This window comes from Mustela nigripes, chromosome 18 (genome assembly GCF_022355385.1).
Source record: "Mustela nigripes isolate SB6536 chromosome 18, MUSNIG.SB6536, whole genome shotgun sequence".
In the NCBI taxonomy this organism is placed as follows: domain Eukaryota; kingdom Metazoa; phylum Chordata; class Mammalia; order Carnivora; family Mustelidae; genus Mustela; species Mustela nigripes.
In genome coordinates, this window is record NC_081574.1 from 14,799,032 (window position 1) to 14,824,688 (window position 25,657).

The 25,657-nt window shown below is 43.0% G+C and overlaps 1 long non-coding RNA gene across 1 annotated transcript in view; it reads right to left on the reverse strand.

Annotated features, from left to right (window-relative positions):
* The window catches only part of LOC132006332 (uncharacterized), a 156,610-nt gene that overhangs the window by 42,715 nt on the left and 88,238 nt on the right, over positions 1 to 25,657 (reverse strand). The gene's annotated exons all lie outside the window — the stretch shown is intronic.

The window sequence follows — 25,657 nt, forward strand, 5'->3', positions numbered from 1 at the left end:
TGCAGGAGAGGAAAGGAAACAGAATTGTTGAGGATGAGGGATGAGAAGCAGTTCAACAAATATTTTATCTTGAAGTCATTTCTGGGTTATTAGGACAAGAAAGTGTACTGAATGGGGTCCAAAGCCAAACTAGCCAACCAAGGCTAGGACCTAAGAGCTTCATGATGAGTTGACTTGAGAACGAAAGGGAACACCAACCAAAGCACTGCAGATGCTCAAGCCTGGCACATTCTAGAATGTTCTAGAAGTCAACATGGAGCACATGATGCTAGATAGACACGAGGATATTCAGCTCTTTTAGTCTTGCTTTTGTTTTTTGTTTGTTTGTTTTTTAAATATTTTATTTATTTATTTGACAGACAGAGATCGCAAGTAGGTAGGCAGGCAGAGAGAGAGGAGGAAGCAGGCTCCCCACTGAGCAGAGAGCCTGATTTGGCGCTTGATCCCAGGACCCCGGGATCATGACCTGAGCTGAAGGCAGAGGCTTAACCCACTGAGCCACCCAGGTGCCCTAGTCTTGCATTTGTAACTGAAGAACAACTTGATAATAGGAAGATCATATTAGAGAACACAGAGTAACACAGAACACAAATCTGGTGTTTGAAAACTAAGAACTATGTCTGGAAAGACTTCACACAAGCCATCAAAACATGAGGTCAGAATATGAGTCAACCTGCGATTGCACTACTGGGTATTTACCCCAAAGATACAGATGTAGTGAAAAGAAGGGCCATCTGTACCCCAATGTTCATAGCAGCAATGGCCATGGTCGCCAAACTGTGGAAAGAACCAAGATGCGCTTCAACGGACGAATGGATAAGGAAGATGTGGTCCATATACACTATGGAGTATTATGCCTCCATCAGAAAGGATGAATATCCAACTTTTTTATCAACATGGACTGGAAGAGATTATGCTGAGTGAAATAAGTCAAGCAGAGAGAGTCAATTATCATATGGTTTAACTTATTTGTGGAGCATAACAAATAGCACGGAGGACATGGGGAGATGGAGAGGAGAAGGGAGTTGAGGGAAACTAGAGAGGGAGATGAACTATGAGAGACTATGGACTCTGAAAAAGAATCTGAGGGTTTTGAAGGGGCGGGGGTAGGAGGTTGGGTGAGCCTGGTGGTGGGTATTATGGAGGGCATGTATTGCATGGAACACTGGGTATGGTACATAAACAATGAATTCTGTTACACTGAAAAGAAATTTTAAAAAAATATATAAGTCAAAATGCAACGATTGCACTCTCAAAATAGCATATATGTCTCTTAACCTGAACATCTGACTCAGGATGTTTCCTCTATGGGTTTCTTTTCACTTATTATTATGAAAAGGTTTGAAGAAACCATCCACTGTAGTACTCCAGAAATTTTCCTCTTGTTTTTGAGTTATCCTGAGTTGTCTTCAGTTATATCAAAGAATGGTATGAAATCCTCAAACAAATGAATTAATAGTTTTGTTTTGTTTTTTAAGATATTTATTTACTTGAGAGAGAGAGAGAAAACAAGCAGGGGGAGCAGCAGAGGAAGAGGAGGAGGCAAGTTCCCCACTGAGCTGGGAGCCCGACGCAGAGGGTCAACCCCAGGACCCTGGGATCATGACCTGACCCAAAGTCAGATGCTCAACTGACTGAGCCACTCAGGTGTCTCAAATGAAGACAATTTAATTACAAGCTTTAATTACAAGCTAAATATATACCAGAAGGGATTTAGGGAGATCGCATGGAGTGTTATAAAACAAAATAACACAAGAGTGTTGGGTCCGTAACCAAAGGAACGAGACTGATACAAAGCGAAGGTCAAGCAAAGCTTTATTTCGTGCCAAGCATCGAGAATCAAACTGACCAGTCAGGGCCGTCTCTTACAAAGGGGCGACCCTTCCCTGCCTCAAAGACTAACTTTTATAGAGCAAAGGCCATGTGGTAGAGCCTAGCTACACACAGGTGGCCAATGAGATTACAATTTACCCTAGTAGATATTTGAACTAGCCTATCACCTTGGTCAGAATTGGCGACGAAAAGGTGAGGCCCACTCTCCCTATAGCCAGGGAGACAGTATGAGCGCTCTACTGATTGGATGTCTCCACGTGGCCTGACCTGCCCTTGTATCTGGGCTTTGCAAGTAAGTTCCTCTGGGAGGGGCAGGGTCAATCTAAGTTTACTGCATAGGGTTAATCTAAGTTTACTACATAGGGTCAATCTAAGTTTACTGCATAGGGTCAATCTAAGTTTACTGTGTAAACAACAAAATGGCTCCCTCCGGTTAAGTAGGCCCTTATAAGAGTACATTCTTTCTAAAAAGTGTGGTAACCTTTGTATTATGTAGAGTCTATCTAAAAACACCATATAGTTTCCACACATGTGTCTTAAAGTGATCTGAAGCTACAAAATATAAAAAAACAATGAACTGAGCAAACAAGTCTTACTTTAGGGATACAGAATCAAAACAATTGATGGATTTATGCCTTTTTTTTTTTTTTTTAAGATTTTGTCAGAGAGAGAGAGAGCACAAGCAGAGGGAACAGCAGGCGGAGGGAGAGGGAGGCTCCCCACCAAGCAAGGAGTCCGATGTGGGATTTGGCCCTAGGGCCCTGGGATCATGACCTGAGCTGAAGGCAGACACTTAACCGACTGAGCCACCCAGGATTCCCGGATTTATGCTTGTCGCTTTTCACTGCGTTGAGTTATATACCACTTGTAAAACTATTGTCTCTCCAGTTCTGACTTAGGTCCTATGTTCTGCTTTGTAATGCTGGGGTTGGGGCTGTACCCACAATTTTCCTGTGCCCTCAACCTCCCTCTTGGAGTGTCAGTAAGGAGCACTTGAGAAAGACTAGGAGGCAGGAGGAAGGAAAGGGACCTACTCCTTTTGGTAGCTTCCTGTTCGGGTCGGCATCGGAAGCCGTGCTTCATCCCCCTCTAAGTTGTACTTTGTTCCAAAGGGAGCAGTCTGCTGTCCTCCTAACCTTTGAAGCCACTGCCTCATTGTCCCCTCAGAGGCCACCACTAGCAGCTGGTGTCTTGTCCTCAGAGCTGTAGGTTTCTGCTCTGTGGGCCTTCTCTTTAAGCTTCTACATTTTCAACATGCCAGCATCTTCCCTTTGTTGGAACCCTGGGGGAGTGGGGGAGTGTCACTACTTCCTGTAGCTGCTCATTCAGTCTATGAAATGTGATACCTGCATGTTCCATTTCACCTTGTCACTTACTCTAATGGGTAGAATAATGGTCTCCCTAAAGACATCTGCAGCCGAACCCCCAAAACCTGTGAATATGTTACCTCACATGGCCAAAGGAATTTAGCAGTTAAGGATCTTGAGATGGGAAGATTATCCTGGATTATCTGCAGGGGCCCAGCATCATCACAAAGGGTCTTACGAGAGGGATGCAGAGGGTCCAAGTCAGAAAAGTGGGTGTGACGATGGAAGCAGAGGTTGCAAGGATGGGAGGGCCGCTGAGACAAGAAATGCTTGTGGTCTCTGGAAGCAGGGATCGGCAGGTAGGCACAGATCCACGGGAGCCTCCAAAAGGAACACAGTTCTGCTGACACCTTGATTTTAGTCCAGCGAAAATGTTTGGACTTCTGACCTCCAGAATGATAAAGCAGCAAATATGTGTTGTCTCCAGCCACTCCATGGGAGGTAATTTGTTGATGGTGGTAATAGAAACTTACTCTGTTAGACCTACTGATGCGCTGCATGTCTCCTGACTTCACCCCAACTGAGTCAAGTAGAACTTCAGCTCTAGGTCTGTATTATTAACAGCGTAAGTGCCGCTCAGTTATTTCGCTTGATTATTTATTCTGTTAGAATCATCAGGTCTCAATAATCCTCCCCAAGGTTCCCAGGTGCTTGTGACAACATACTGATGTTTTAAAAATAGTCTTCCTATTTGCAAAATGTTGTCCTTCCTTTCAAGCCAACTTCACATTATAGAACGTGAAAATATATGAGCTACATTAGAAATGAAAACAAAAGACACTGGCCAGTTTGTCAGGTTGTTGTGAACGTTGGGAAAAACCAGTGTGAGAGCCGTGGCACTCATTATGGTGGGAAGCAGAGAAGAACACCTGGATGCCAAGAGCAGCGGTCTGGCTGATGTGGAAATGAGTGAAGGTCAGTCATCTGATCATGAAGGTATCCAGAAACTAGAAGTCCAAGAAGACTGGGAGACGATGTCAAGTGCAAACTCAAGGAATGTAGCAAAGGTATGAAGTCGTAGCTGCACAACAGCACTTCTGGTAGTTGAACTGGAGCCAACATTGAGGAAATGCCCAGTAGACTAGAAACAAGGCTGCCATTGTGGTTGGTAGTGGGCAAATAGAGTTCAGAGTCTACGGGTATCTATAAAGGCAGTAACAAACAAGGAGATCCACAAAAGGGATTCTTTGCTTTATTTTATTTTGTTTATTTACTTGAAATAGAGAGAGAGAGAAGCAGACTCCCCACTGAGCAGGGAACCCGCTGACATGGGGCTTGATCCCAGGACCCTGGGATCATGACCTGAGCTGAAGGCAGATGCTTAATTGACTGAGCCACCCAGGTGTCCCCACAAAAGGGCCACCTAAAAAGGAATTTGATTTCTAGTTCTCAAAGCAGATACATGGATATGTGTCGTTTTGATTCTGATTTCTGTAACATCTACTGCTCCGTGTGAAAATATGCAAGGACTCCATGTCAATTTAGAGTTAAGTACATATACGTAAAATATATTTAATATATGATATATGTAATATATTTATACATATTTCTACAAATGTATATGTTTTATAAATTTTTTACTTAATATTTTAAAAAAGATTTTATTTATTTGACAGAGACACAGCGAGAGAGGGAACACAAGCAGAGGGAATGGAAGAGGGAGAAGCAGGCTTCCTGCTGAGCAGAAAGCCCAATGTGGGGCTCGATCCCAGGACCCTGGGATCGTGACCTGAGCCGAAGGCAAAGGCTTAACAACTGAGCCACCCAGGCACCCCTACTTAATATTATGTTTATATCTATATAAGTGTAGATATAAAGAGATTTATTTTAAGGAATTGGAGCATGTAAATATGGAGGCTGGGAAGTTCAAAATCTGCAGAAGGGGCCACAGCCCTGAGACTCAGGAAGAGATGATGCAGCAGTTCAAGTCCAAAGACTACTTGCTGGCAGAACTACTTGCTGGCAGAACTGACTGGATGAAGCCCACCTACCTTATGGAGGTCAATCTGCTTTACTCAAAGTCCACTGATTCAGATGTAAATGTCATCCAAAAACACCCTCAAAGAAACATCCAGAGAGGGATGCCTGGGTGGCTCAGTTGGTTAAGCATCTATCTGCCTTTGGCTCAGGTCATGATCTCAGGGTCCTAAGATTGAGCCTGCTTCTCCCACTGCCAGCTGCTCTCCCTGCTTGTGCTCTCTCTCTCTCTCTGACAAATAAATAATAAATTCAAAAAAGGAAAAGAAACATCCAAATTAATGTTTCATCACCTAGCTGGACATCATGGCCCAGTCAAGTTAATATATAAAATTAACCACAAAATTGACCCATACCCTGAAGATATTAGAACAACTTGAGAACTGAGTTATGTAATGCACTCTTCAAATGCAGGGTCCAGGTTAAACAAACCAAACTGATTTTGTTCCAAGGTTTTTGTTTGTTTGTTTGTTTGTTTGTTTGTTTTTAAAGATTTTATTTATTTATTTGGCAGATAGAGAGCACAAGTAGGCAGAGAGACAGGCAGAGAGAGAGGAGGAAGCAGGCTCCCCACGGAGCAGAGAGCCCGATGCGGGGCTCGATCCCAGGACCCTGGGATCATGACCTGAGCCAAAGGCAGAGGCTTAACCCACTGAGCCACCCCGGCGCCCCATGTTCCAAGGTTTTTAAAAAAGCACAATTATAATAAAACATCACATATTTTAAAAGAAGTAATCTGAGAAACTGTTCTTATGGCAAAAAGGGAAATAATCGTCTCCCTTTAAGGGAGGACTAAGGAGCAGAAGTTTCTGTAACACATGTTTCTTTTCTTTTCTTTTCTTTTCTTTGTCTAAAGAAAAAGAAACTATATAAAACATAAGACTACCAATTATAATAGCAAGGCATATTGAAAGGAGTGAGAAGTGACACTTTATAACTACAAGAAACAATAACCCTGAGACTTCTGATGGCTTTCTACTTCGAGGGTCGCTTAGTCATTGGGTAAAGTAGGGCTACCCAAACGGACAGCCTCTGAAGGTATTATAATTTCAGAGCACACAATGATAATTAAGAAAAATAACTGAGTTACTACATTGGCTTATATTCAGTACAATGCTGAATCTGTAAGAAAGACTAGATACTGAATCGACACAGCAAACTGAGTGCCTGTTTCTACCGCCCACCCAAAACGTCCAGAACAAAAGACCTTAAAACATTAAAAGAATGAGTTAAACCAAGAGAGATTAAAAAAAGAAGCACAACCAGAAAGCTTCAAACTTTGAGAAAAGTCACAAATGATAAAAAGCAGATAGAATCCTATTAATGGAGGAAACCCTAATCCAAAACACACATAGGAGAAGATAGCTATGGTGTTAAGGATAACTCTGGCAGAACATCGAGTTCCAGGTAAAGGGAAGAAGGAGCAGAAGTGACTGAGTCAATGAGCAACTTGGTGACCTGAATAGCCGAGGAAGGCGGATTCCTTCTCCTTGCCCTTCCCATGCTGAGGGAGGACATCAGCAGGGCCGGCCAGGCGGAGTGGACCCCAGCTCATGTCCCCAGAGAGATCTGAGAAGTGCCTTAGATGTCCAAGCTGGGATTGTCAACCAGGCAGGTGCGAGTGTGGTTCTGGAACTCGGGGAAATGTAGGGACAGGAGAGCACAGGTTGGAGTCATCCCACCGGGACAGTATTTGAAGCCAGGAGACTGTGTGAGATGACCTAGGGAAAGAAGGCACAGAAAGAAGGGGCCCCGGGACTGAGCCCCAGGACACCCCAACATGTGGAGCACAGGCTTCGTCTATGTGACACCGGAACAACCAGTGAGAGAAATTAGTTTACATTTGTGAACAAGTAATTGAAGGGTGGCATTGGGGGTGACGTGGAAAGGGTCTTGCCCACCTGGGACAGAGCTGAGACACATTCTAGTCCTCCCACCAAATCCAGGCGTCAGGGCTGACTGGGAGCTCTGTCACACGAGTGCAGAGTAAATGTCTATTTAATGAGGAAATGTGTACATCTATAAATAAACTTCCTGTTGTTTGGGGAGACTTTAGACCAAATTTCTCCCTGTTGTTAAGCAGTGTCTTCACTCACCTCACATGCTTCCTCTCCATTTGTCCCCCTTGGCAGGTAATACACCATTTAGGTTCAAAGGCTTTTATTTATTTATTTGTTTGTTTGTTTGTTTATTTAAGGTGGGGAGAGGCTGAGGGAGGGGCAAAGGGAGTCTTAAAGGGACTCTTCCCTGAGCAGGGAGCCCTGGCAGGGCTCGATCTCATGACCCTGAGATCGGGACCTGGGCTGAATCCAAATCAGAAGCTTAACAACTCCACCACCCACGCACCCCCCCCCCAAAGACTTTTAAATAAAAAGGGGCATCCTTGGGGCGCCTGAGTGGCTCAGTCAGTGGAGTGTCTGCCTTCGGCTCAGGTCGTGATCTCAGGGTCCTGGGATCGAGCTCCACATCGGGCTCCCTGCTCGGCAGCAAAGCCCGTTTGCTTCTCCCTCTCCCTCTGTGATCGCTCTCACTTTTGGTCTCTCTCAAATAAATAAATAAATAAACAAAGTCTTACTTTAAAAAGGGACATCTTTCCTTTTTACCTACCTCAACAGTAAATTAGCATTTTGTCATTTTATTTCTAAGTTCCAGCTGTACTATTTCATTTTTCCATGAAGACCTTTTCATGAAAAATAGCAGATGAGGAACTATTCCCTGATAGAGTCTTCCAAAGATGGAAGAGAATAAGAGAATAAGAGAATAAGAGAATAAGAGCCAGGACCACACCCAACCGGCTCCTTTTTCCCAAATAGAGATTTGACCTCCGTGCTGACCACTGAGTGTGATGCCATTAAAGGAACCAGTAGGTTTCCTTGTACTGTAACAATATTCACACCCTCTTAGAATTCTAGTGTCTGTTTAGATCACAATGGGGTGGAGTGCCTGACCATTAGTCCTAGTTCATGGGAGCACCCATCCTTGCAAAGAGGAGGAGGACAGAAACAGACAAGAAATCTGTGCACAAGAAAAAAAAAATGTATTGTGAAATATTTCCATGCCAATAAATGTAACTCTACCTTACAATTTTTTTCTGACTTCAGAGATTTCCATTTTATAAATTTGTAACTCACTTAACCCAACCTATATTCTTGGACATTGATTTTTTTTTCTTACCATAAACATCTGTTGCTGCAGTCTGGCTGTTTCTTAAGAGAGAAATTCTTAGAAGAGAGGTTGGTGGATTACGTGATATGCTTTTAATGGATTTTTGCCATGTACTACCAAAGTGTTCTTCAGAATTGTCATAAAACATACATTCCCACTCCCACTATCAGTGACTCCTTTTCCTACACCATGGCTAACTTAGACATTACCATTCTTTGAAATCTTTGTCAATTATTTGGGTGGAAAAAGCAGCTTATTGTGGTTTAAATTTACATTTCTTTGCCTATGTTTTTTACATTTTTATTCAAGTCCATTTTATCAAGCTGTTAAAGATGCCAACAGGAAAAATGCAACCTCTCGTTGCTGCTTTTTTCCAGGGTGACTTGTCCAGTAGCAGGCTTTCACAAGTGTCTTGGGACCCAGATATCTGGGTGGTCACACAGCAAGAGCGGGGTAGTCTGAGAAATCTGACCCTGTTTCCCAACCCTTTGGTGCTTGCACTGTAACAATGGTCTGTCGCAAGACAGCAGAATAGTGTCTTTAGGCTGGGGAAATATGTACCTCTTTTAAACCGTGTTCACCTAGTGATGCAAGACTTTTGCAAAAGTTGGGGAGGGATTGGAGGAAAAACAAAAACAAACAAACAAACAAAACAAACAAAATACCCTGCAGAGAAATGAGAATGTGAAACTGCCAACTTCACAACTTCATGAAAAGCAGTTCCAGCAGCAAGAAGCCCTTTGCTTTCTGGGGCAAAGACAGGCCAAGAGCCTACTCTTCAAACATCCCCTCTAACCATTTAGTAGGAAACATTATAATTCTAAGATGATTAAAAGGCTTCCATCGTAGTCCTGCGATTTGGGTTGGGGGTTTATTCTCACTGTCTCTTACTGATGTCAAGGGCTGTGAGCTTTGGCTTCCCCACTGTCAGGCACCCAGGCTTGCTTAGGTCAGTTGCAAAATGGGTTGAAGGCTTTTGAGGTTTTAGAGGATTACCAACGATAGCCTGTCCTGGCTACAAAAATCATAAAGTGACATTTTATCACACAGTCCATGGAGTGCTTGGGTTTTCTCTGTAAAAACAGAAATTGTTACTTTTCCTTTAAAGAGGGAGAAAAAGACCTACTTCCAATTCAAGCAGCATATTGACTATTGCAGAAGAGTGAATGCTTTTTGGGATGAATTGCTTGTATGGGGCAAGGAAATGTGAGCAAAATGCTGTTGAAATTGAGAAAAAAACCTACTGAAAGGTGGAAAAAGTCTGGTAAAGCATTCAAACCATAAGGAAGCACTTCACTTATGACAAAAATGCACTTTAGCCAGCAGTGTTTAATGGCGTCCCCATGCGATGTCTTCTCCCCAGCACTGGCCTCATGAATGTCCCCCATCGGACCCTCCAACAACCCAGCAGGGACAGCCCCTCAGGACACAGGCTAAAGCCTGCATCTTAGAGCCAGGAGGGACCTCGGAATGCACCTAGTACAAATTCCTTGGAGGTTAATAGCCAGCCCAGAGGAGATACCCTGGACATCTAGCCAGGCCATCGTCTTTCTGAGATGCTCTCCTTCGGTCCACACCCGGTGCCTCTCAAAGCCCCTCTCCGATTGGCGGCTGCTCTGTGGGAGTGGCAAGCATTCCTCATACATGCTAAAATGCAGGTGTAGATGAACTATAGGATGTCTGGGATTTCTAAGGATGGCGAGACCTCATTGGGGACCTAGATGAAGCCAAGTTGGCTACGAGTTGGTCATCGTTCAAGCTGATCACGGACGCATGGAGTTTACTATACTATTCTAGGTTTCACCTGTGTTTGAAAATGTTCATAATAAAATACTTTTTAAAAATAATGAGATAGTTAAGAAAGAAAAAAAAAAGAATAAAGAAAGACTCTCTGGAATTCAGGGTGTGAGGAACTAGGAGTTTCCTACAGAGCATAGGTCTGGTGTTCTATCCATGGCTTTTGGTCAATAACTATGGACAATAATGATAATGATCAGAACAATGACATGTAAGAAGATGAGTATGGAGAAGCTCTATCCTCTAACAGGTGCTTTAACTGATTCAAAGTAGGTGGCCCGAGGACCGCAGACTGAGAAACCCTTCAGTCATGAGTTATAGAACATGGTCTGATTTCTAACTTCCAATGGGCCAAATTTCCTTTATTCTAGCAAGGCCACTCCAATGGTAGATGTGGGCAACTAACTCAATTTATCTCAATAGTCCAAAGGATCTAAAAATGTGATGATAGGTAAGTACTTCCTAAATACTACATACCTCATTACTCTCCCCCCACCGCAACATATTTATTGACAGAATAGCCTTCCATAGTTCTTAAAAATTTGTGTATCAGACTAAAAAAGCACCACTGGATAGCAACCATTTTTTTAAAAAATATTTTATTTGTTTATTCATTTGTCAGAGAGAGAGAGACAGACACAGTGCACAAGCAGGCAGAGGCAGAGAGAGAAGCAGGCTCTCCACCGAGGAGCCCAATGTGGGACTCGATCCCAGGACCCCAAGATCATGACCTGAGCCAAAGGCAGTGGCTTAACCAACTGAGCCACCCAGGTGTCCCAATAGCAACCATTTTATCACAAGATTTAGTAAAAAGGAAACTATTAATTATTGAGAAAAAAATGGGAAAATACTGAAAGTTCTTATTATTCATGAAGGTATTTGATTTAAGGAATTTAAAAAACCATTTATTAGAAGAAAATATTAATATGCTAGCACTTCTTTGGCAGTTCTAGGGAGACAGTCAGGTTCTGGGGAAGAGATAAACCAACAGTATTCCCCTCGAGAACACAACTGCTAATTTTGGATCAAGTTCTGTAATCGGTGAGTTATTTAAGAACAGGGTTATAGGAAAACAGGATCTCTCATACCTTGCTTTAGGACTGCAGAATGCCACAACCCCAGTGGAAGGAAATTTAGCAGACCTATCAAAATTACAGATGCGTGTAATTTGACTCAGTAATCCTCTAGACACAACTTCGCACACTTAAATGTTAACAGCCTTGCCCCATTTATTGTAACAGCAAACAACCGGAATAACCCAATTGCCCATCAGCAGCAGAGTGGTTAAATAGGTCATACTCATCCAAACAATGGAAGCCATGCAGCTGCTAAATAAATCAGAAAGAGAGAGAGGGAGGGAGGGAGGGATGGAGGGGAGGAAGGAAGGAAGGAAGGAAGGAGTAGACCCCCCTCTATTCCTGTTATAGAGAAGTCTCCAAATTAAGGAGAAAAGCAAGATGCTGAAAATAAGGGAAAAATAGGAATATATATTCTTATTTGCTTAATTCTGCATAAAGAGGCGTTTGAAGGAAGTAGTGAAAGTAGTTATAGATAGGGTAATCATATTATTTTTTGTCTAAATGGAATAGTTCTGAGAGGGAAAGGGATCACCATTAATATTTATACCAAGATAGTAGATACAACTAGAAACTGTCCTAGACAAACCAGTCTATAGGGTCACTCTACCCAACCCAACCTACCTAGTGGGGGTGTGGGGAGGAGACGGGGCATGGGGAACAGAGTAGCCTGGGACAGGTGGAAGTAAGACTTCACAAAGTACCCGTTGTGACATTGCTTTGACTTTGGAATCATGCCTATATGTTACCTATTGGAAACAATGAGAAATAAGATTAAGAAAATATTGAATACCACAATCACTGTAAAGTTGACTCCTGGATTTCAATGGTCTTTATGGTCTTATGGTAGATAAGCATTTAATGATATATAAACTCCCTATTGGTGGTGTTTGAAGATAAGACTGGGCAAGCGTGAACACACCTATGTTCTCACAGGTGAATTTTCCAATTAAGAGTGGAGGATATTCAACCTTCATTTATTCAGCCATCCATTCAGGTTTTCATTCAGCTTTCCACCAGTATTAATTGAGCACCTTTTATGTGCCGGGCTAAGTGCTGAGGCAGAATAGATTCTGACTTCTTCAGGGAGCTCTGGGTCTAGAAGAGGCTACAGATAGCCCACAGGACATAAGAACAGCATAACAAAGTGCAATGGCCACCAAAATAGCAAAGCTGTGGGCTCATGTGCTTCCCGGAGGACATCCCCAACCTGCTGAATAAGTAAGTGAAAGAATGAATGAGTAAAAGCAATGACGTAAAATGACCTCTTCTCTCTTTTCCAATCCTGCAAATTGCTTGTTGTACGACACATAGAGCTACTATCTTGGAAGAACAAAAATGAGCAAAGTCAAATTGTTCTCTTTGGTTGTCAAGAGGGTTTGGTAGTATAGAATAGTCCAGAATTCTAGGTCCTCGCCTTGACTTGCTGTGAGACTTTAGAGAAGGTAGTAAGACTGTCTAAATTTCAGAAAATATAAAATAATGGTGTCTGGCAAATTGCTATCTGTAGATTCATAATTCTCTGTCTGATTTGCAGATTTGTATCTCTATATTTCCCTCCACTTCAATAGCAGGCATGTCATTTTCCCCTCTCAGGACCTTTGTACATGCTGTTCCCTCTGTTTGGAATGGCCTTGCTCTTAGCCCTCCCAATGCCAGCTCTTCTTCATATGTTAGATCTTATTTTCCCCTTTTCAAAAGGGGCTTTCCCTACTATCTCTCAAGCCAATGTTCTTGTTATTTTCTGTTTCCTTCACAGTTCTTATAATATTTTCCAGGTATTTTATCTGAAACTATAAGTTTTGTAAAGCAGGAATGGTATTTCTCTTTTATCCCTAGGGTCTAGCCCCTGAGAAGTAGAACGTTCTCATAGGATATGTTGAATGAATTGGTTACAAAGTCCTTTCATTCGGTCGTATTCTAATTTCCTGAGTTGAGTGGGAGGTGGCGTAGATTGCTTCATAAGACTGTCATTTCCAGCTTAAACACAGCTGTGACTTGTCCAGACTCATGTGCTCCCCCACCACATACAACGTGGGGGGAAGAAGGGTGCCCACGTTTGTGCTGTCGAAACACTTAAGTGATTGCATGCTGTGGTGCAGGTTTTGGAGGCTGTTAATCTTGTTCCAAATCTGGCTATTTCTGAGACGTAGCTCCCATAGGACACCAGCTCTTTTGTCTGGATATAATTTTTTGCAAAAGCGATAATTATTTATAGCAGTTTACACAACTGACGTGTAATTCTACTGGGACAAAAGTAGCAGGGCTGACGAGAAGCCTGCCAATTATGAATTATTTTGGGCCCCTTGGCACAAATCTATTCTCTAAGACAGACCAAAAATTATCTTCCTCTGGGCCTCTTCCTTTCCATGGTATTTTTTTACCTCCATTCCTGCTTTTACATTGAACTTAAGAGGCTACAGTTAGCTTAATTTAGTAGTTACCCCGGAGGCCCCGTCACCCTACTCAACCACTGACTCATCTCTCCATTCATTTTATCAGTGACATCAGGCCAGGCTAGAAATAAATGCTGAGGAAAAGCCAGCTAAGGAGAATATACGAGTTTTTAATTGGGTCTGAGAATGAATAGTTATTTTGAAAACATTTTCATGGTCTCCAATGAATCACATGTTCTCCCCTCTTGCCTTCCCCAGATGTCTAGATCTCTGAGAACACCCCAGAACAATGAAAGATGAGTGGCAAAAGGGCTTGCATTCTAGAATCTAGACTGAGTGTGGAGGAAGAGGCAATCTTCTTTCCTACTGTGTTGGGTGTTGTTGGTGAGAGAAAGGGGAGAGTCAAGAATGGCTCCAAGGTTGGGGCCTGAGAAAATGGAAGGATAGACTTCCTGTCAACTACAAGGTAACAAGTTCAGTTCAAGCTGGTTATTAGACCCCCAAGGGGAGATGCCAGAGTGCTTTGCTTGGAGAACAGGCCTGTAGGGACCTTCTTAGATGTCCAGAGCCTGGCACGTGTCAGTATGGCACAGCTACCAATGGTATCTCTGCTTCTCTCCCCAAATGAACCATAGTGTTTGCCTCCCCTCCTCCCACTGACTCCTGCTTCTAAGAGTTCTTTGGTATTTTTCCTCTTTCCCGGAAAGTCAACTCAACCACCCTTCAGTTTTCAGTCATTCAACAAACATTTACTCTGAGCCAGAGATTGCCTAGGATGAAGATGGATGGGTCCCTGTGCCTTGTGGGAGCCTTTCCCTTTATCCGCACCATCTCCTCTGATCTCAACCACAGACTGAGCCCCAGCTACCTCGAGCCCTCCTTCTCATCTTGGTCACATGTAGTCCTGACTGTCGTTGAACAATGTGGGGTGAATATATTGCTCCCTAGTGAAGATGCAGGCTGTCTGCCTCGAGCACGTGGTGCGCATTCAGCGACTCCTTGTGGGATGATATTCACAACTCTCATTTATTTGTTTGGTCTCCAGAGCCTCACTCTTTGGATGCATCGCCAGATCAAGTCCAAGCTCCCATGACCTAAGGATCTCCCAGACTGGGAAAGGAGCAAGAAGGAGGAGAGGAAGGGTCTAAGTTGTCAGCACTGGACTCTTGACTTTCATCTAATGGGCTTTGATTCTTCTGCTCCAGCTCAAAGCCCTACCCACCCTGAGCCAAGTTCATTAGCACTTCTCTGAGAAGGGGGCTGCATGGCATCAAGTAAACAGCATGGGCTTTGCTGTCAGGACAACCTGGGCTTGAATTCTGCTCTGCTACCTGCTGGCTGGCAACGTTACCCAAGACACTGAGCTTCTACCATCCTCCTCTTACTCACTTCTGCAATAACATATCCTTCCTCCAAGGTTTTTGTGAGAATATATATATATATATATATATAGCAGATAGCCCAGTGCCAGATATATAGACCTGCCCAGGAAATAAATACCATCTTCTCTGAAAGGGCCCACCGGGACCTTCTCCAATTCCTGGGCTGGACCACACCAGTGTTAATAAGTCAGTTCCTTGCCTGTTGGCTTTGGCTAATTCCAGAAGGCAATGTTCCAACAACTTTCAGAAGGGAGTCCAGCTTGAACTACCTGACCCACAGGGGTGGTCATCAGCCGATGAGTCCCCAGGAGAACTAGAGAGAGAGAGTCCTTATGGGGGAATCACAATGGAGTTATGGGGAGTCCATGTGAAGGTCATTCATTCCCTTCTCTTGAATCTCACAACAACTTCCCTCAATCCTAGTTTGTTATGACTTGATCCCAATAGTTTTGGGTCCAGGAGTAGTGAGAGGAATTTTAGACTTTTTCTGGTGCTTTGAGAGAGCAAACGAGATTGGACATAGGTGATGAAGTGTTTCTGGAACAGTAAAATTAGTCACAAGGCCAGGTCTACACAGGCCAAATCAAGTGGAGTACTCTGAGAAAGAAGGAAGGGATTGTGGGCTTTCATTACAGGGCAGTGATTCTCTGCAGCTTCCTTCAGTGCATTTGCAAAGCCAAGACTCCATTTAATCCTTATCCCTTTCTGGGGTTTTGGCCCCAGGTCATAGATGAGGACATTGCTTGGAGCAATTACAAGGACAGAATCCTGCTCAAAACCCAGGTCTTCTGATCCCAAGACCAGTTTTCTTCTCCCTCCTCCATCTTGCCTCAGATATGGGTCTCGATTCAACCTCTTCCTGCACAACAAGCGTACACGACAATCATCTGGTTAAATCCTCACATTTTATGCCCAGCTTTTCATACATTCTTAAAGTACCCATTTTCCTGTGATTTGTGCGGAACTTGAAGCTTGGCCATAGAAGTATCTATCTGAGGGTGATGACCTTCCTTTGCTCGAGCTGTCCAATATGTAATCACCAAATCTGGGTAAATACAACTGCTTTTCCCAAACTAGCAGGAGCAAGTCTGAAGCTCATCTCTTTACTCTTTCTTTCATTTGCGGTTTTTAGGTATAAGGGTGAAAAGTCTCCAGCTCTGCAGAATTGCTATCAGATAAATATTTAATAGAAAAGAGCACTGGGCTCAAAGTCAAGGCAACATTCTGCCTGGTCAGCAGCCCTCACCTTTGTCCCTGTACTATCCTCTTTAAACACCCCAAATCTGCAGACTCAACTTCAGTCTGGCCTCTGGGGCCAGGTCTGTCCACAGCCCAGTGGGTTTATCCCAACACTGACCCTCTTTTCTGGCTCCTGCCTTGTATGCTCTTTCTTTACTCCCTAAAATGAACCCCATCTTTCACCGGATCTTTGGGTTCCTGCCCTGTTTCTTAAGTTTGAATATCCATGTTTGTTTCTTGTCAACCATGTCAGTCCCTGTGGGACTGAGTTTCTGAGTGTCTAGTACCAGAAGTCCTACCAGAGACAGGACACCTGTTCCTGAAAACGGTCCACTACCTGGGACCTGCTCGCTGCCATCAGGGCACCGAACACCATCTGGCCTCAAGATCTCCCAGCATCACCTGTTCCCAACTTGTCCTTGGGTCCCAACAGCTGCTGTGTAGCCACAACTTTCAGAAACCTCATTGTTCGCGAGACTGCACCTGCTCTTAGCAAAGCGCTCTCAGTGTGTTGGCCAGCTCCCTGTCCCTTTCTGGTAGGTACACTTAGTCCCAAGGTTCTGATCCTCATGGTCTGTCCCATATGAAAAGGAAATAGCTCATGCAAGGCACATCCTAAGACAGAGAATTGCAGAGAAATGGTTTGAGTCTGGCTCTTCTACCAATTAGCTTGGTGGCCCCAGGCAAGTCAAGTGACCTCACTTAGTCTCCTCTCTTAACCTCAGAATGCTGAGTACTGAAAGTGCTAAATGTGTGTGTGGTGTGGAGAGGGGGCGTCTAGAACTTTAGTAGATCGCCGGCAATTTGAGGATTCTGTGACCTCCACATTTACACAATTAATTTATATGATGAATAAGATGGAAGGCCATTGTGCTCAATACACAAACACAGGCCGTGGTGGTGAACTGTATATGTCAACTTGACTAGACTTAGGAATGCCCAGACGGCAGGCTTCTGAGCGTGTCTACAAGTGTGACTCCAGAGGACATTAGCACTTGACCAGCTAGATTGAGTAAAGAAGATTGGCCCCCATAAGGCATCATCCAACTTGTCGAGGCTCTCATAGAACAGAAAGGTAGAGGAAGGGCAAATGGTCTCCCTCACTCTCATTGAACAGGGACGCCCAGCTTCTGCCCTCACACACTGGTACTCCTGGTTCTTGGGTCTTTGGACTCAGACCAAGGTTTACACAAATGGCCCCCAATTCTCAGGCAAAGTTTTCAGTTTCCATAACCACGTAGGTCAAGTCCTCTCTGACAAACCTCTCTGTCTCTCTCTCTCTGAGAGTGGTCTCTATGTGCTTGCAATTCTGGTGTGTCTAGACCAAAACAGAGAAGAAGCTTGGTTGTGAAAGATCACCAGCCAGGACAATGTCAAGGGAGCTTGAGGCCAGAGAGAAGGGATGCCGCTACGTGGGGGGTGCTCTTGACTCTCTACCCTGGACCAGAACTTGCCTGAGACTCTTTCAACATGGCGTCCCACAAGCTAAAACTTATTGCTCTCCCTTCCTGGAGCAAATCCCACTGTGTATAACCATTGCTTCAAACATATTAACGTACGAAGTTCCATGCACACTAGAGACACTGTGGAAGAGGGGGCAGGCACGAAAGTGGCCTGGGGAGAGGACAAGGGATGCTTTGCCTTTGTCCAGCTCCTTCCCCAGGGGAGGACAAGTCTCCTACCCAACGCTACCCTATGCATATTTCAGGGCAAGGAGAGGCGATTCCTCATGAATGCATTTAAATTACTGATTCTAGACATTCCTGAAATAAAGTCTTTTGAATTGATTTCAGTCCTTATACCTGGATAATTTTATAGATTGTATAGACCAGAAAGAGACCTAATTTCCTATCTATAAAAACTAAGAAAGTATGTTTATCAATAAGTATTTCGGTTTCTTTAACCAGCGATCACATTTGTTATTTGTTCTCTGAATCCCAAGGGCTGAGTTCATTTTTTCAAAATAAACAACAAAATCCTGCCTTTGCGCACCAGTGAGCTTGTGGAGGGCTGGATGGGTGGAGGTGTTGGCGGGGAGGCAAAGGCGTCCCGCCTGCCTGCTGCCATTCAGTCTCTGAGTCTTTTCTGCCTTGGGGGGCATGCTCTAGAAAGAAAAGTTTCCCATCTGTTCACAACAATCTTCTAAGGTAGCTCAAACAAGTGTTATTCTTCTGCAAATGAGGAAATTAAGGCCCAGGGAGGTTAAAGCCCTGTCCAAGATCTCAGGATTAGTTAGGAAGAGAAACAGAGTGCTATCCCCTGACTTTTTCTGCCATTCTCCCTGGGACCCACAGCTATGACAGTTCTGCTCTAATGTGGCTTGTGACCCTTCTCCCCTTATGATCTCCACAGAGATGCTTTTCCTTGCACTGAACACTTCAATGCACACAAGGGACACTTCTTGATCACCAGCCAACCCCAAATGAAACTGCTTTCCTAACTAAGGAATTCCCCAAGGAAACAGACAGAAGGCCACAGCCTCAGATATTGCAGGAGGGACACAGGGGCAGTGTTGGAGGAGGTCAGAGAGAGGATGTGATGACTGGCTTGACCCATAAGCTGAACTCAAGCTATCAGAGGCTCCTCACCCCCTACCCTGGTCGGCTTGCCCTCCCCATGCTAGCAATTTCCCCAAGAACGTAGCCTCTCTAGAAACTTTTAGACCTGGAAGCCAGGTATGGAGAACTACTCTTCCTGTGACCACCCAAGATAGTCCTTGTGAAGAAGTTCCCTTGCTCATTAAAACTGCCACCTATCAATCTGGAATGTTTTTCCTCTTTCTTTGGTCTTTGGTCTTTCCTTACCCTGTGACCTAACAGAGAAGTTTCCATCTTCCCTGTCACCAGAACATGCCTCTATCCAGAGCACTTAGCACTTGAGATTTGAGGGAAATGTTGCAAGTCCATTTGGTTGCCCATAGGTTCCTCGTTCCTTGGTCAGTCTGGAAGCTTTCTTATGGGCCACTCCTTGCTGGATGATGTGAGCCAATTAGTGAACATTTCTACACATCTGGGGAGGGCCCAATATGTAAAATGGGAAAAATAAGAAAACTCACCTCCCAGGGTCATCCTGGGGGTGAGTTGAGACCACTGTTTTGTAAACACTGAAGTTCTAGAACAATGTCACCATTATGATTGCTATTAGGTGGTTGGAGTGTGGACTATAGAAATAACAGATGGTCTCTGCTTCCTTTTGCACTGAGAGGGAGCCTACAGGATATTCACAAGACAACAGCATTCCTTAAGAACTACATCATGCAGCATTCACTTAATTCAAGTATAATTTTCTTATAGTTAAAAATCACAAAATGGGCTGGGACATGTGTTCTCAGATCCATAATGATAGCAGCAAAATTTTGCTTTAGTGATGCTTTTTTAAAAAGTCCTAGCAACATATGGTAAGTGCTGTGAAGTGTGTAAACCTGGCGATTCACAGACCTGTACCCTGGGGATAAAAATATATTATATGATTATAATAAAAAATTAATTAAAAAAAAAAGTCCTAGCAACATCCTTTTTGTTTAGCTGTCTTTCCCTGAAATCAATAGGGCCGAAGGTCAAGGCCACTGCCAGGCCTTTTTAATCCACTGCGTCTGACCTCATTTCAAGGGCACATTTGCAACACCACTACTTTTTTAGAAGTTTAGATGCTACGATCATGGATAGAAAAGATGTCAAACTATTTAAACAATGCGTGTTAAAATAACAGCACTATCATCACCAAAATCACAACAGCCTCTGCTCCAGAGTCCCACTAAGGCTCGCCATGACTGTGACCAAGGCTTATACGGGTTTCTGTTTGCGGCTAAAGTAAGCGACTGCCAGACACAGGACGGAAAGTGGTTTAAATGTCACTAAGTTGGTGCTCTGGCCCTGTTATGCCATTCTGCACAAATCATACCAATTTGGAGGAATTTGCAGTATGTTAAGTGTTGCCCATTCAGAAATATCTTAGGACTCTTCTAAGGAGCATTATTTAAAATTTATATAATCCCAATATACACGAAATGGGGATGCATGCTTGGAGCAAATTACATCCAAGTGGCCGCTAAGCCCTGAGAATAAAGGTGGGAAAACTGACGAGGAGGGGGCCACTGGGTAATTGGGGGATACTTTTCGAAGAATGAACATTTTGAATACACTGGATAAAAATACATTTTGAATACACTTGAATAGAAAATAATTTGGAATGTGTTGAATAGAAGACATAGCCTAATGACTATAATATGCCAATTCTTTGTACCACTGGAAATTGCTCAATTCCAGAATCAATAGTTCTTCTGATCTCTGTACTTTTGAAGAAAACTGGGATCCTTTCTATTTAGTAAATCCTTTGGGTTTCACTTAGCAGCAGGGTAAACACCTGGGGGCAGGGAAAGGAGCCACCCCCAAAAGGGTAAGTGCCCCCTGAACTTCCTGGGGTGGGGAGCAGGGGCAGAATTCAAACTCACTTTGTCAAACACAGAGCATGGATCACCCAGTATTTCTCAATAACTAAAATAACCAAATAATCATTAATATCTGTTGGAAAGAAGCTTAAGTGGGCGTTCTATCTTTGGTTGCCAAAGGATACATTAAATCTTTTTGGGTGTTTGTTTGAGTAGTGGACTAGATAGTTGAGGTTGCTTAGGGAAACACAAGGCACATTTTTATCCTGAATGGAGAGCCAGAAATCCTGACTTTAAAACAGCAACAAAATTCCTTCTTTGCTCGAATGAGCACATCAGTCAGTTAATCAACAAATATTTATTGAATCCCTGCAATGGGAACTCTGACTTCCTTGTTTAATAACACTTGGTGAATTCTCTCATCTCCTGTCAAAGAAAATATTTCCTCTATCCAATTGTCTTAAAACGTGTTTATTTTTCCATTTCATCTTTGGACCAGCTAAAGGTGTTTTGTGGTTGTTGTCATGCATTTTTGCCTCCCTCCGATTAGAGATGGATTATTCAATCCTCTGTCTCTTTCCCATTCCAAATTCTATCCCCTGAGGTCAAGAAAGAAAAGCTGTGTTTCCGTGTTATAGAAGACAGACCCACCAGTTAAGTTCACCTACCTACCCTACCTCATGCTACAGTTCCCAAATCTGGTTGTGCATAAAAATCACATGGGGAACATATATACGTATGTAATCCAATGGTAGTCAATGTGCCTTAATCCATAGAATTTCACTTGGGAACTACTGACATTGTTTTAAGGCAAAGAAATGGAAGAGGCTTTGCCACAGAGCTAGACCTGCGTGCCCCACCCTCTCCTGCCCCCTCCTAGCTCACAGTCCTGTTTCAGATCCGCTTAAGCCGCCATTACATTCAATAACCTCCAGGATTAAAGAGATGAGTATCTCTTTAAGATGAGATGAGTATCAGTAAAATCCTAAATGTACTTTTGGACATACCAGTTTTATTTTTTCCCCCTTGGATCTCCACTCTCTAGGAATATGTGGGGTCTCAAATTCCTTAAGGGCAAGAACCTTTATGAAAAGTGACTGGGTACAACTATCATATGATCTCCCTGATATGAGGAAGTGGAGATGTAATGTGGGGGGTTTGGGGGGTAGGAAAAGAATAAATGAAACAAGATGGGATCAGGAGGGAGACAAACCATAAGAGACTCTTAATCTCACAAAACAAACTGAGGGTTGCCCGGAGATGGAGGAGGGGGGGAGGTGGGGGGGGGAGGGAGAGGGGGGGGGGGTTATGGACACGGGGGAAGGTATGTGCTATGGTGAGTGCTGTGAAGTGTGTAAACATGACGATTCACAGACCTGTACCCCTGGGGCTAATAACACATTATATGTTAAAAAAAAAAAAGTGACGGGATAGCACATCATTGTATGATGGGCGCTGTTGAAAACAAACCACAAGGGCTCCAATCCAATCACTTTAGATCAAATCAATCACTCAGCATTTACTGAAGGCTTGCTAGGTGCATAGCTCAGTGCTAGGCTCTCTGGGGATAGAGGATTAAGGGGGAAAAAAAAACAAGGAAGCATTCCAAAGGAACTTGCACTCAAACATAAGGAAATTAACCCAATGTGTGCAATCAGTTCTCCTCTAGGGTTGTTAGGGTACCATAGCTGCTGTAACACACAAAAGCCCCACGTGTTTCATATATATTTCTAGTACATGGGTAGCTTTCCTTCAGCAGGTGATTCAAACACACGGTATGAACTATCAGTTGATACTGCTTTAAAATGGTTAGAATCATAAAGCAGTACTGTCTCCTTGTCCTCTCACTGAATCACTTATAAGGCAAGTCTTCCGCTTGGGATTTTCTTCAATTTGGGAACTCCAGGCAGAGTGTCCCACCCAACCTTCGTAACTGGGCAGGACCTCACCACACAGATGTTCTGGTCATGAATTTTCTCTTCGGTTTTCTCATCTATTTTTATTTTCCCTTTTCTCTGATTTCTCTCCTTCCTTCTCTCTTTTTAAAAAATCTTACTAATGTATACATTTTGGAAAGGCAAAATTTATAAATTTTAGTAAGTAAAACCAAACCCCAAAACTATAAATGCTGTTATGTCACTTCAAAGCCTTTTCTAATGAAGTACAAATGCAAAAGTAAACACATGAAAATAAAATGTACTGCCATTAGACAAGAAAAAGAAATAAAAGGCATCCAAATTGGTAAGGAAGAAGAAAAACTTTCACTATTTATAGATGACATGATACTGTATATAGAAAACCCTAATGACTCCACCAAAATGAATTGATAAATAAATTAAGTTAGGTCACAGGATACGAAATCAATGCACAGAAATCCACTGCATTCCTATACACTAATAATGAAGCAACAGAAAGTGAAATTAAGAAAACGATCCCCAGGGCCCCTGGGTGGCTTAGCTGGTTAAGCATATAACTTAATTTGGGCTCAGGTCAAGAACTCAGGGTCGTGGGATCAAGGTCCATGTCGGGCACTGTGGTCAGTGAGGAGTCTGCTTGAAGATTCTCTCCCTCTGCCTTTACCCCTCCCTTGGCTCACACATGTGTGTACTCTCTCTCTAAAATAAATCCCTTTTTTTTTTTTTAGGATTTTATTTATTTGTCAGAGAAAGAAACAGCAAGCGAGAGCATAAAAGCAGGGGGAACAGCAGACAAAGGGAGAAAGTAGGCTCCCTGTTGAACAAGGAGCCTGATGTAGGACTTGATCCCAGGACCCTGGGATCATGACCTGAGCTGAAGGCAAACACTTAACCAATTGAGCCACCCAGGCACCCTGAATAGATAAATCTTTTAAAAAAAGAAAAAAATCCCATGTACAGTTGCACGAAAAAGAATAAAATATCAAGGAATAAACTTAGCCAAAAAAGGCTTATACTCTGAAAACTATAAAACATAGATGAAAGAAATTAAAGGTGACACAAAGAAATGGAAAGATTTCCTATGCTCCGTGATTGGGAGAACACATATCCGTACTACCCAAAGCAACTGACAGATTTAATGCAATCTGATTCAAAATACCAACAGAAGTTTTCACAGGACTGTAACAAATAATTTTAAAATTTGTGTGGAACCCCCAAAGACCCTGGATAGCCAAATCAATCTTGAGAAAGAATAAAACTGGAGGGATGATATTCCCAGATTTCAAGATACACTACTGTAGTCATCAAAACAGTAATAAAAAATAGACTCGGGGTGCCTGGGTGACTCAATGGGTTAAGCCTCTATCTTTGGGTCATGGTCTCAGGGTCCTGGGATCGAGCCATGGTCTCAGGGTCCTGGGATCGAGCCCCGCATCGGGCTCTCTGCTCAGCAGGGAGCCTGCTTCCCCCTCTCTCTCTGCCTGCCTCTCTGCTAACTTGTGATCTCTGTCAAATAAAACCTTAAAAAAAAAAAAAAGACTCATAGATCAATGGAACAGAATAGAAAACCCAGAAATAAAGCCACGATCATATAGTCAATTGAGCTTCAACAAAGGAGGAAAGAATATATACAATGGGGAAAAGTCTCTTCAACAAATGGTGTCAGGAAACCTGGTCGGCTACATGCAAATGAATAAAACACTTTCTTACAGCATTCACAAAAATAAACTCAAAATGGATTAAAGACCTCACTGTGAGATCTGCAATGATAAAAATCCTAGAAGAGAGCCCAGAGAGTAACTTCTTTGACATGGCCCATAGCAACTTTTTTCTAGATAGGTCTCCTGAGGCAAGGCAAACAGAAATGAACTACTGAAACTACATCCAAATTAAAAGCTTCTGTACAGCAAAGGACATAATCAACAAAACAAAAGGCAATTTACTGAATGGGAGAAGATATTTACAATGACATATCTAATACAGGTTAGTATCCAAATATATAAAGAACTTATACAACTTAACACTACCCCCCAAAAAATCCAACTAACAACTGGGCAGAAGACAAGAACAGTCATTTCTCCAAAGAAGACATGCAGATGGCCAACAGATGCATGGAAAGATGCTCAACATTACTCATCATCAGGGAAATGCAAATCAAAACCACATTATCTCACACCTGTCAGAATGGCCAAAACAAAAAACACAAAACAACAGGTGTTGGTGAGGATGTGGAGAAAAAGGAACTCTCTCACATTGTTGGTGGGAGCACAACCTGGTCCAACCACCATGGAAAACAGTAGGGAGTTTCCTCAAAAACTTAAAAACAGAATTACCACATGATCCAGTAATTCCACTACTGGGTATTTACCCAAAGAATATAAAAACATGAATTCAAAAAGATATATGCTGCCCTATGCTTATTGCAGTATTATTTACAATAGCCAAATTATGGAAGCTCTACGAGGGTCTATCAATAAATGAATGGATAAAGGTGTGGCGTGTGTGTGCGCGCGCGCGTGCTTGTGTGTGTTTTCAGTGAAGTGTTCAATGTGTGTTCAAACTAAGCCATAAAAAAGAATGAAATTTTGTCATTTACCACATGGGTAGAGCTAGAAAGCAGAATGCTAAGCGAAATAAATAGGAGAAAGACAAATGCCGTAAGATTTCTCTCCTACACAGAATTTAAGAAGTCAAACAAACAAAAAAGAGACCAGCAAAAAAACAGATCTTAACTACAGAGAACAAGCTGATACCTACCAGAGGGGAGGTGGGGGTGTGTGTGTGTGAGAAATGGGTGAAGGGGATTGAGTACACTTCTCCTGATGAGCCCTGGGTAATGTACAGAATTGGTGAATCACTGTATTGTACACTTGAAACTACTAGAGCACTGTATGTTGACTATATTGGAACTACATTACAACTTTTTTTTTTTTTTAAGATTTTATTTATTTACTTGTCAGAGAGAGAGAGGAGCGAGAGCGAGCACAAGTAGGCAAAGAGGCAGGCAGAGGGGGAAGCAGGCTCCCTGCTGAGCAAGGAGCCCGATGTGGGATCCCAGGACGCTGGGATCATGACCTGAGCTGAAGGCAGCCGCTTAACCAGCTGAGCCACCCTGGAACTAC